Genomic DNA, 11,698 nt, shown 5'->3' on the forward strand with positions numbered 1-11,698 from the left:
GAACAGTTGCGGAAGAAGTGTGAACGGCGCGATTAGTGAAAATAATTCTATTGTTTATTTTAATTAATAATTGCAAATATTGTTGTTTTAATAACATTTAAACAAACAATAAATGCATTTAAGTCTGAAAAAAAGAAGAAGAAAACAAATATGCAAATTTCTTTAAATAGAATTAAATAAATAATTGCTTAAATAATTGCTGCAATGTATCAACGACTTCTGTGATAAAAATTGTGCCCCTTATTATGTTTTTTTATTGGTTTAAAATTATTAATAAATATCAAATTATCTATTAAACTTTTATTAACAGTTTAATGCAATAAAAATTATACGCTTTTGTTCTCCAAACCGTTATGTTTTTAAACAAAGTTTGATTTTCTTATTTATGTTTCAAAAAAACAAAAAAAAAACAAGGAATTACTCAAAACAAAAAATACTGCTTATTAATTCCAATATAATTTAAAGCAGAACAGCGGCAGAGGTAAGTGGACGTTTTTTTAACTAATGTATGCCAACTAAAAATATTAGTAAACATGTGTTATCTATATTAGAAAATCACTATAAAATAAGAGATATTTGCTAAATTTATAAATTTTATTTATAATAAATTATTTATTAATTTTCAATAATAATTTCTTAATAATTTAAGAATAATACACTTTATTATATATCGAATTTTTTATATTCAACATATTGTGCTAATATAGCAGTTATCGCTTATAACAATTTTAAAACAATTTTAATTAAATTTTAATCAGTTAATTAATGTTTATTCGTTGATTAATTTGATAACTAATATTAATATAATATTAATCAGTTAATAAAATTTAACTGATTAATTCCTAAAGCTCGAAAACAATGGAATAATCAGTAAACACGGTAGCTGCTTGATGTATTTTTATAAAATTATTTATTTTTCCAATTGGTCTCTTTTTTCCAACTGGTTTATATGACAATATTATTATATTGCATATAAAGGCAGTACTTGACATTGACTAGAGTCATCAAAAGCAGAAATGTCCAGATCTGATACGATCGCGAATCAGTGCAAGTTACTGTGCAGCTTGATGGGCCGCAGAAACATGTAGGTACATAGGTACGTTCATAAAAAGAAAATAAACTAATTTTTTAGTTTTTTTAGATTAAAAACAGTTGGACCGTTCATATAATATTATAAATTTCTCTGTTTTATTAGCGTGGTCGTTTTGTCATTGATGGCGGTTGCAGGTCATTTCATACTAGACGTGATTCAGAGATCTTTCTTATTTATTCTTAAACTTATGAAATTTTTGGAACCCAGTGTATGTCAGTGGAAAGAAAGTATTATATGAAAAGAATATAATTTATGCTTAGTTTTTAATTAATTTTCTGAAATATATTTGTTTTTTATTTCCATAAAAAGTATGCACTTCCCCCACTATGCACTCCCACTATATGTAGAGGTTCTATCAATTTTTTTTAAAACTTTTGAAACATATAATTCTTTGGGATCTTCTAAATATGTATACTTACAGATTGAAATATTCTTCCACTAAACAATTTTCTTTAAAATGAGATTTAAAAAATTTAGACAGAGGCAAATGTGATGAATTTGGTAGATATCATATAAGATTATACTTGTAACAAGAATAATAAAAGTGTTATACGACCAATTTTGTTGTAATAATTGTAGTTGATTTTTTTTTTCAAATAAAGGTTTTTGGTTTAACCTAATCAAAAAATAACATATTAAAAACTTCATAGTATAATACATCTATATCTAGTATATTAAAGTATATTAGTATATTAATGGGCACGCTTGGTGACCATTATTCAAATTTAATATTTATCTCATATGAGGTTGGCGTATGATAAAATGTGTAAGCACTGAAAGTAGCGCAATCGTGGTTGTTGTTAGTATAAATGCAGTTAATATGCTCGGCAGTGAAGGCATTGTTAGGCCATATAGTAGCAATGATAACATAATGTATATTAATAAACTTTATTTTGTTCAAAAAATAGTAATAATATTAATTAGTATTTAATATTAATTATTGTTTTGTATTTTAATATATATAATTATATACATGTTCATTATAGATTATAGAGGTAGTAACTTATAACTAGAAAATAATTTCATTATTAAAATACTAGTAAGCATACGTGATATAATGGGTTATATTGTTTATATGTTTAATTATTGAGAATTAATGTATTTTTTAACAGATGCAAATTACATGTTTTTTATTTCTTAATTTTTGACAATATTACTAATGGTAACAATTGTCGTTGATTTTTTTTTTCCAAATACGGGTTTTTGGTTTCACCTAATCAAAAAACAACATATTAAAAACTTCACAGTAAAATACATCTACATATACTAGATTAAACTATAATTAATATACTAGTTTAGTATATTAGTGGCATCGCCAATATTAGTGGTATACTCGTTCGTATTCATATATTTTCAAAGTATCTACTTTTGTCTTCAATATAAAAATTTTCAAACTTGGTTAAAGGCTTACATTACACAAAATACTATCTTCTTTACAAAATCCTTTACATCGATGAAGACAAAAATTTATTATTTCGTATGTATAACAATTTGTGGAATTTCGGATTGGTTTTGTATTAAAAACCCAGTTTAGAGACTAGACAGTGAAGTATTTTCTTGTTTTTATGTGGTTTTCAGCATCTATTTTTGCACTTCAGAGTGTGTAAAATACGAACTCGTACAATTGTAGCATCTTCAGATGAAACGAAATAGGATTATTCTTCCAAATATACAGCAAGAAAAAGTATCTTTAATGTATCAAAAGTGACACAATTAAATAAATTATTGACATATATATGAGTTTATATGAGTAAACCATATGAGAATTTAGTTGTAAAATGTGTTTTATAATGCCAGGTTGCAAATGTTCACAATCTTAAAAATATTTATATATCTCACTGATTAAATTCCTTTTTGATAAAATTTACATATATAATATTTTGCACAGTGTACGCATAAATCATGCAGTCTTTGTAAACTCTATATTATGCATATCCTTTGGTATAAGAGCACAGGTTCCTTATTTAAGCTATGAATGCATTTATAGGTCACATTTTGTATACAGTTAAAGTTGTAAATACTTTTGTAGTACACTTAAGTTTTTTATTATTAATATTTTTTATAAATAATTTAACAAGTTTTATATGGAAAAACTATTTTATTTTCATATATTTCACTATAAATATTTGAACTATATGCCGTACTTTACTTTTACACTTCAATATTAAATATTTATTTTATTACTATATTAAAAATTAAATTTAAAAGGTGCGTAAAATTGAACTAATAAATTCATAAAACAAATTAATTAAATGATAAATTTCATATATAACATATCAAAGATACTAGTTTTTTCTCTACATAATTTCTATCTCACATTTCCTCTAGAGAAATTAGTATAGAGTTATTCATTCATTGGTATCTACAATAATGTAGATATGACAGAACTGTCACTTAAGGCATGGAAAATGAATTGTTTAACCGATGTTTAACAAACTAAAATTGTGAAACCTTACTGTAAGATTAGTAACAATTTTTTACATCACTTGTTACTTAATAATGAAACTAATTTTTTACTTTTGAAGCAATTTAGAACCATAAGTAACTATCAAAACTAATCATTGTATTCATAAAATATCACCGAATGGTATAACATTGAGTCTAGAGATGATTTGGAAGTGTGGTAGGCACCCATACTTTTTAAAATCGTCAATTCTTATCCACAATTGGTAGTTATGTGACTAAAACTATAATTGATTATTCCTATAGAATATGGAAGTATATTCCATGTTCTAAAAATGTGGATGTGAAAGATCAATACTTTGGAGAAAATATTACTGCAACATCGCAAGCTAAACAACGCATCTGTTTCGGATTAGTAGCCGGAGACACTTCCCTGACTATTAATTTAAATGGCCACTAAGATCATTCTATTTGGCATCTTAGTATATTTTAAAACATTTACTGTAGAATGCAGTATGCATTAAATAATAAAAATACTAACTGCTACATTAGGTTGTTGCGGTTAAGATGATTTCAAAGTCTGATGCTAGATGACTGATGATTTTAAGAAGATTACATGGTACCTGATAATAGAATTAAACTTTGAAGGACAAACTGAAGTCAGTTGGTAGGATAAATACTTCGAGCACATTTTTTAATCAATCGTACAAAACTTTACAGAAGGATTTTAAGAAGGATTTAATTCACCAACGTATTCACTAATAATAACAAGAATGCATAAACCACAGTTACAAAAATTTACTTAACTACTTGAAATTGTTTTCGAATAAGCATTTATTAATAAAATTGTCTTTAAGCTTACATTATTTTGCATTAAATATCTACGACTGTAACAGCTTACCAGTAATTTATAAGGATAACTTCTATTAAAATATATTTGAGGTCTTACTATAATGTTCTAAACGTGTATCAGTTCCTTAAGTAAATCTGTCCTCACATCCATATTTTGCTATGAAAAGTATTGTTAATTATTTTAATAGTTCATTTAAATAAATTTTACCATAAAAAAGCGACAAAGCTTCTCTTAGCAAATCACGGGCTTCCGCGTTGTACATTAGAAAGCATTGAGCAGTTCTTGTTGTCGTCAAGAATGTTTCTCGTGCTACCAGAAGTCTTTCTTTCAAACTGCTATTATTAAGTGTCTCTGTAATGAAGAACATATCATTATCCGTAAGGTCTCTACGCAAGAACGTCTTAAGTAGCCTAACAAAAGTTTCAAAGAAGTAATCATATAGTGACAAGTCATTGTTCACTGTTTGGTTTGATTTTGGTTTAGGCTCATCTTGACACGCATGGAATATACACCACACTATCAGGGATATCATTGTAAATCCGAATATATATAGCGAAATGTTATACCAAGGTGTATTCTGATAGTTGTTAAAGAGAGGGTAAATACATGACTTTTTTGGATTGTTGTATGTTGGTAGAATGGTAGTAACAAATTCCATTGCGAAAATCCAAGAAAAAACTGTAAGCAGTAAAAAGCAGATTTAATTTAATTAATTCAAAAGTATATATAAATTTATTGTATTAAACTAATAAAGACTGTCAATTTAGTGACAGCACCTTATTGTGTCGTATGTTCTTTACTTGTGATTCATAGACAAAAAAAAATGTGTAGTAATTTCTTGTCTGCTAGGAAGAGAAATGAATTTGAGGAAGAGGAATTTTTTTAAAAGGTCGACATTTTGTAAATTGACAGATGATAGTATATTTAAAAAATGACCATTTTACCAATATCTTTCACGTGGATCTCCAACTTCTATGCTTTAAAACCTGATAGAACTATTTGCAGTCCTTCCTTGTACAGATGTGAGGATCATCCAAAAGTAATCTACACAAAGCAATTTCAAAAAGTTTTGGACATGACATTTTAATTAATTAAACTGAATTTAATAGATTAAAAAAAATATGATCTATTTTTATTGAAAAATTAATTATATCTAACCTGAAAGATTGCAATTTTTATTTTTAACTTCACAGTTCTTGTAGAACCTTTCACTTTATAATTTATTTGCCAAAACTCTTGAAAATCAAGTAAATTATTTTTGTTACAGAATTTATTATATATTATATACGATATTATTGACTTGGAGTATTACCACGTAATGACTAATAAAAATTTTGTATATAATTACTTCCAAAATTTTTTTATTAATTTTAGATATTTTTAACAGGCAGTTTTTAAAATTTTAAAATCTAAAACGAAAATTGACAAAATATTTTAACTTACACCGGTAAATATATATTTTAAAATAAAATTATTGAAATGACATATATATTTTTTTTTAACAATCAAAGCCTATTTCTTTTAAAAGGATCTGTCTTAAGTATTATTAAATTCAAGGTTTCAAGGTTTTTGGATCGAAGATGGTGTACAATTTTTTTTTACATTTTGCAGAATCTTTTCCAATATTATAATTAGAAATAAACAAGTGAACCCATATTTAAATATACCATCAGTCATCCAACAGATATTAGGTTAGGGCTGCTGCAAATTAGTTATTGATACCTATAACAATAGAAGATACCAGAATTGTATGGACTTATTAAAAGAATAGCTTACAATCATTACAGAAATTTTAACAGGACACTGTAATCTAAAACACTACCTTTCGAGACTACGCATCTATATGGATGCCATCTATAAATTCTGTGCAGAAAATGAAAATTCAGCCAAATATGTGCTGTTGGAATGCCCTAGGTTAATACACACACGGAATAGTCTTCTGGAAATGGATATCCTTACGGAAGAGGCAATAAAAGTGTGTAAAGTAAGTTCTACACTACTTTTTATTGACGCAACAGGGCTTAGGGACGTACTTTGAAGTAGGCACAATAAAGCTGATGGTCATAGTGCTACATTCCTCTCACAAGAACCGTATGTCACCGTCTGAGATTTTAATTAAATAAGACCACCTTTAAGGATTGAGCTGAAAAGAGCTTAGCCATCAAACTGTACAAGTCTTCCGGTTGGAACCAGTAATATGGGGTTGAAACTTAAGATGCTTCTGCATATTTATACATATTTTTGATTATATATAAAGCTTGTATATACATATGTATGTTTATAAACCGTTACAAATTTAAATAATATACAACAAAATAATTTGTTTAAAAATTATTTTAAATAAATTGGTTAGTGGACACTACTTAGACATGACCGATTAGATAAAACCGATTCGTTAAGCGTTTTGTGAGCAATACTGAAAATCAACTATTATTTGATTACTAATATTTTGATGTATTTTGATGGCGATGATATGAATCTAGAAGAATAAACAAAGATGTTAAAAGTTATAAATAATTTTATCTAATTTTTAATAACGCAGAAATCCTTTAGATCCTTTAGCAATTATCAGCAGAAAACAGTTGGCTATAAATGTACCAAAAAATTAATGTTCACAATATAAACTAAAATAATTGTGTATTTTCCAAGTCACTTAAGTCAACTAAGGAATCATGTAGTTTCAACTACAAGCTTTTACTGCGTCAGCATGCTTCCTCGTCCTTCATTCCTTATTTAAAATTAATATTTCTAATTAAACTCACAATCATTTTTTGACAGCTATTAAATTTGCAACTGTTACCATTTCGACAGATAGTAATGGATGCCCTTTGCAGGCGGGGCGAACATTCAATTAAATCACTAAATATTTTTTTCACTTGCCCTTCATTTTACTACCCCGTAAAAGGTGGTAAAGTAAGCAAGTTCAATCGCAGGGATGGTATCCGTACGCAGGTTGGTAGGTTGGCAATATTTAATGTGGAAGAGTGATGCTAACATCAGCGATTATAACTGTGCAGATTATGAAGTTAATTTATCAGAAGTTAAGCTAAATTTTGCTATACTTAAGCTGCAATTCATTAACTTATTTAGATGTAACGCAAACATTTACCTGGCATGTCCTTGCAGAAGCCAGGATGATGGGGGTCCTGTGTATTATTTTGCTTAATTTTGTGTTTTATGTTCGTTGAGTTTTTTTTTCCTTTCATTATCGTTGATTACAGACATTAATAAGAAGATTTCAGTAAGAGAAAAATTTGTTTGTTTTGTAGATAAGAAGCGCATAAAGCGTTTTTGTTTCTCTTGTCTGTAAGCAGATTTCACCTTTCCATTTAAAGCATTGTGTCGAGGGTTTCTATAAGAATATTTTGTACTTTAAATGATTTTAATATATTTTTTATTGTGTACATTTATTAAAGTTGTACATCATTTTCATATAAAAATTTGCTTTATTTAATTATTATTTCGATTCAAATACGTAACTTCTATTTATGTTGTTGTTGTAGTGATTTAAGGGTGCTGTTAAGTGCAACTTTCCCATGTATGAATGCACAATATTTTGTCAGATTTTCTTATATTATCGTAATTTTCATACTCATTCTCATTGAATTACACGCGTTTAATCAACATTTTCAGTCGTTTGTTTATAAAGTTTTATCGGTGATAACGAGTTTTGTATATATCACATCGAACAGCGTCTATTACAAAAGTTTTCGCCTCATACCATTTAGTAGCGCGTCTCACTGCCGCTATAGATTTTGCAGTATTTTAAGACTTTATACTGCTTCCTTACAGCCACAGTCAGAGACTGGCAATCTTGTTGCCTAACCCCATGTTACCATGTGAATTTTGTTTTGAATCCTTGTCGTTTATCTTACAAAACACACTCACACTAATTCGCAAAAGTATTATTTTTCGAAACACTCGTTTATTGTAATTGGGCCAATGGCATTTTCCGAAAGTAACATTGCGTTTTTCATTTCAGACAAGAAATTTTCTACAAACAACAAAACAAAATAACAACCAAAAATGATAAAATAAGTTTTCGTCTTATAAACAAGCATATCAGCTACAGCATAGATACATACCATAGATACATTTGCCAACAATGCTTTGTGCCAACCAACCAACCCACCTATTTGCTCACCTCCTATGCCATTCATACTCGTACACCCACTCCAGCCAACGGAGCCTTAAATTTGAAGTTTTATATTTTATGACAGACGTATATAATTACAGTTACTCTCTCCTCCACTTTCACTACACTTTCTTTTCTTTTTTTTTGCTATCACTGCAAAAACTATTCAGTTCAGAGTGTTGGCTGGGGTGGAGACTTAAAAAGTTTATTATTTTCGCAGTCAAAATGTGAGATTTGTTAGTTAAATTGCTTTGGAAATGCTTTTTAGTTGAGGTTGGTTTATATTTTGTTAGTAATTTGTGAGTTTGTTGTTGTGTAAATGTTAATCAGGCGAAAAACTGCTATGAAATTAAGTTCAGCGCTACATACTTTAAGGATAAGCACATTAAGTATTAGTATTGTTTCATAATGATAACATTGATTTTGTTTTTAGACTACTTTAATAAATTTCTACTTCATCATAACTCAAGGAAATCGGTGGCCCATATTATTTGCCAGTATTTAGCACTGATCAGATAAAACCAAAATTACTTAAACTACTCGTAACTCTCGGGGTTAGATGATATTAATGATATCAATGAAAAGAGTACCGAGATTACTTTATAGTGCATACTCTCTGTTACTGTCCAGCATTGATGAAACTATGGAAATTATTTCTCAGCGACTCGTAGCTCACAGCTTAAGATGTCGCATTTTTTCCAATGAGTTGCGAAAGTACTGTAGTTGAGTATATTATCTACCAGCGTCCAGTATTGATAAGACTATGGGAAGTATTTCTAAGCGACTCCTAGCTCATAGGTTAAGATGTGACATTCGAAGACGAATTGCGAGAGTACTGCACTTTGCTAATCTTCTTCTTTAGATGGATCAACTTTTCCATTTGCTAACTCCAAAAAGCCTTAAGATGTCGCATTAGAAAAAGAGTTGTGACACTACTGCAGTCTACTAATCTTCTACTGCAGATGCGGTGCTTTTTCCCATTTGCTGGTCTACTTGAGGCTCTTTCTAGTCAGCCAGTCATATCTCACTTAAACTAGTTTTCTATGTATCTATTTTACCATTTAAAAAGTAGTCAGGAGAATGCAAAACAATTTTTCGATGTGTCTGAAGTGATTTTTCGAGACAATCAAGAAAATTAACTACTTAATTGTCTAAATGTATTTGATTTCAGTTCGATGTCGCTTGAAGAGACACCGATCGCTTTATTATCACTTGAATTGTTCAAATTAGTCCAACTCTATCCTATCTTGAACAAGGGATCTTGATAGTCAGTACATTACCATTGTACTTATAACTTTCAAGGTTTTCGTTGCTATGATCATGGAAATGGAATCAGCTTGATGGTTATTTATACATGCTCATAATAACTTGAGTGACATTAAGTAAAAGGGAGACGCCTTTTACTTTGATTCTAGAACAGGTTTTATTAGTCATTTGATCTATTCTTAATACAAGTACTTTAAGTATTTATAATGTAAAATAATGTTATTGAAAATGGTAGTTGCCCAAAATATTCATTTAACTATCCAATACTTTTCCAAAATGCTTAAAGCAAATACCTGCTGCTCAAAAAGTATCCAGATTTTGTTGTTTGTTAACTACTCCTTAAGTAATAGACCTTTTAAAAAAATATTTTTTTTGTTATGTCGGTACACCCTTTCTTGACATATGGTACAAATTCGAGTCTCATCTGTCAATTAGTTTGTTTACAGCAGCTGTTAATGTGAGACTACCTCAAGTGCATTTAGCGATTTTTACCATGGATAATTCTTATTGTACGCGATTTTTTGACCAAACACGACACCACTGTCATCGCTCAGGCACCATATTCGCCAGATTTGGCGCCGTGTGACTTTTTCCTGTTCCCGAAACTTAAATTGCCCTTCGTGGTAAACCTTTTGAGTCGATTGAATCGGTTAGAGAGAATTCGCCGAAGGAACTAAAAACCATACCTTCACGGGCCTACGAAAAGTGTATGGAATATTGGGTTAAGCGTTGGCATATATGTATCGCTTTAGAAGAAGCATATTTTGAAGGAGATAAAATAAATTTGGAATAAAATTTAAATTTGTGTGTTTTATTTACATAATCCGAGTACTTTTCGAGCGGAATAAGTTCTTTTAAAGAGAGACGAAACTACTAATAGCTACTCTTTGATAAGAACTATACAGCTACATATACAATAACGGATTCGGGGATATATGTATACTCTTCTTCTGGCAATATGATTTGCATATAATACACTGCAAAAATATTGTCAAAAAAATATTTTGTGGTTATTGTAATATTATCTATGAAATCGAATTATCGTTAAGTACATACTAGTGTTTTTTTATTACTATATTTTCTAAAACAATGTTTATCAGTATAATAGTAATTACAAAATTCAAGAATAAATGATTCAAAATTAGATATCTCAATAACTACAACACTAAGTCTCTTAGTGTCATTTCAATCACTTCAACACTTTAACTTTAGTGAATGTTTATAATGCAATGCCAGTTTAATAGTCTATAAAACTATTATCTTCAGTGTATATCTAAAAGTATATTTATTTCATGTATAATTTATAGCTTTACAGAAGCTTAAATACTACAAACTAACATATTAAATGTACCCATAAATTAATTTGACATGACAGAGACAATTCATTTTACTAATGAAGTCATTGCCAGAAATTTTTGTTCAACTCAATTTTGCTAATTAAAGTTAATTTTTAAATTAACATGGAAGAGAATACGAGTATCTCGAAAAGATCCACGAGTTTTTAAAAATTTAAAAACATTCAAAGCATTCCCAACAATTAAAAACTTGAATGTAAGATAGCAGATACATTTACGAGGGTTCTCAACAAATTCTCTAGCCTCAAGCGAAAGGTTGCTTAGCGCTTGATAAAAACAATGTCTAACTTCTTTGGAGTCTAATTATAAAGGCAGCCCAAAGACATTGACGACGTCAACCAAGACAACACGTAATTGTGTCAACGTAACCAAGTCACTGAATTCCAGTAGCAATAATTTTTAATGAATGCGTTCAAATAGTTGTCATTTAAAATGGAACAACTATGAACCCAAAACAGAGATAGTGCAATCCATCTGTCCTTCGTCAAATCAACGTAATCGTGTGAATTCTTCTAGCACATAAAAAATATACATAGTAGAGAATAAATAAAATAATGAAAGTAATATTAAAAACAGAATTATAAAAAACAAAA

The 11,698-nt window shown here is 28.8% G+C and overlaps 1 long non-coding RNA gene across 1 annotated transcript; it reads right to left on the bottom strand.

Annotated features, from left to right (window-relative positions):
• Positions 1–4,312: 4,312 nt before the first annotated feature.
• Positions 4,313–5,701, bottom strand: LOC119678828. Its single transcript, XR_005252362.1, has 4 exons — positions 5,508–5,701; positions 5,294–5,393; positions 4,557–5,027; positions 4,313–4,505 (listed from the first exon to the last, which is right to left on the bottom strand). It is a non-coding gene; the product is annotated as an uncharacterized LOC119678828 (long non-coding RNA).
• Between the last annotated feature and the right edge of the window lie 5,997 nt (positions 5,702–11,698).

This window comes from Teleopsis dalmanni, chromosome 2 (assembly GCF_002237135.1).
Source record: "Teleopsis dalmanni isolate 2A chromosome 2, ASM223713v2, whole genome shotgun sequence".
Taxonomy (NCBI): Eukaryota; Metazoa; Arthropoda; class Insecta; order Diptera; family Diopsidae; genus Teleopsis; species Teleopsis dalmanni.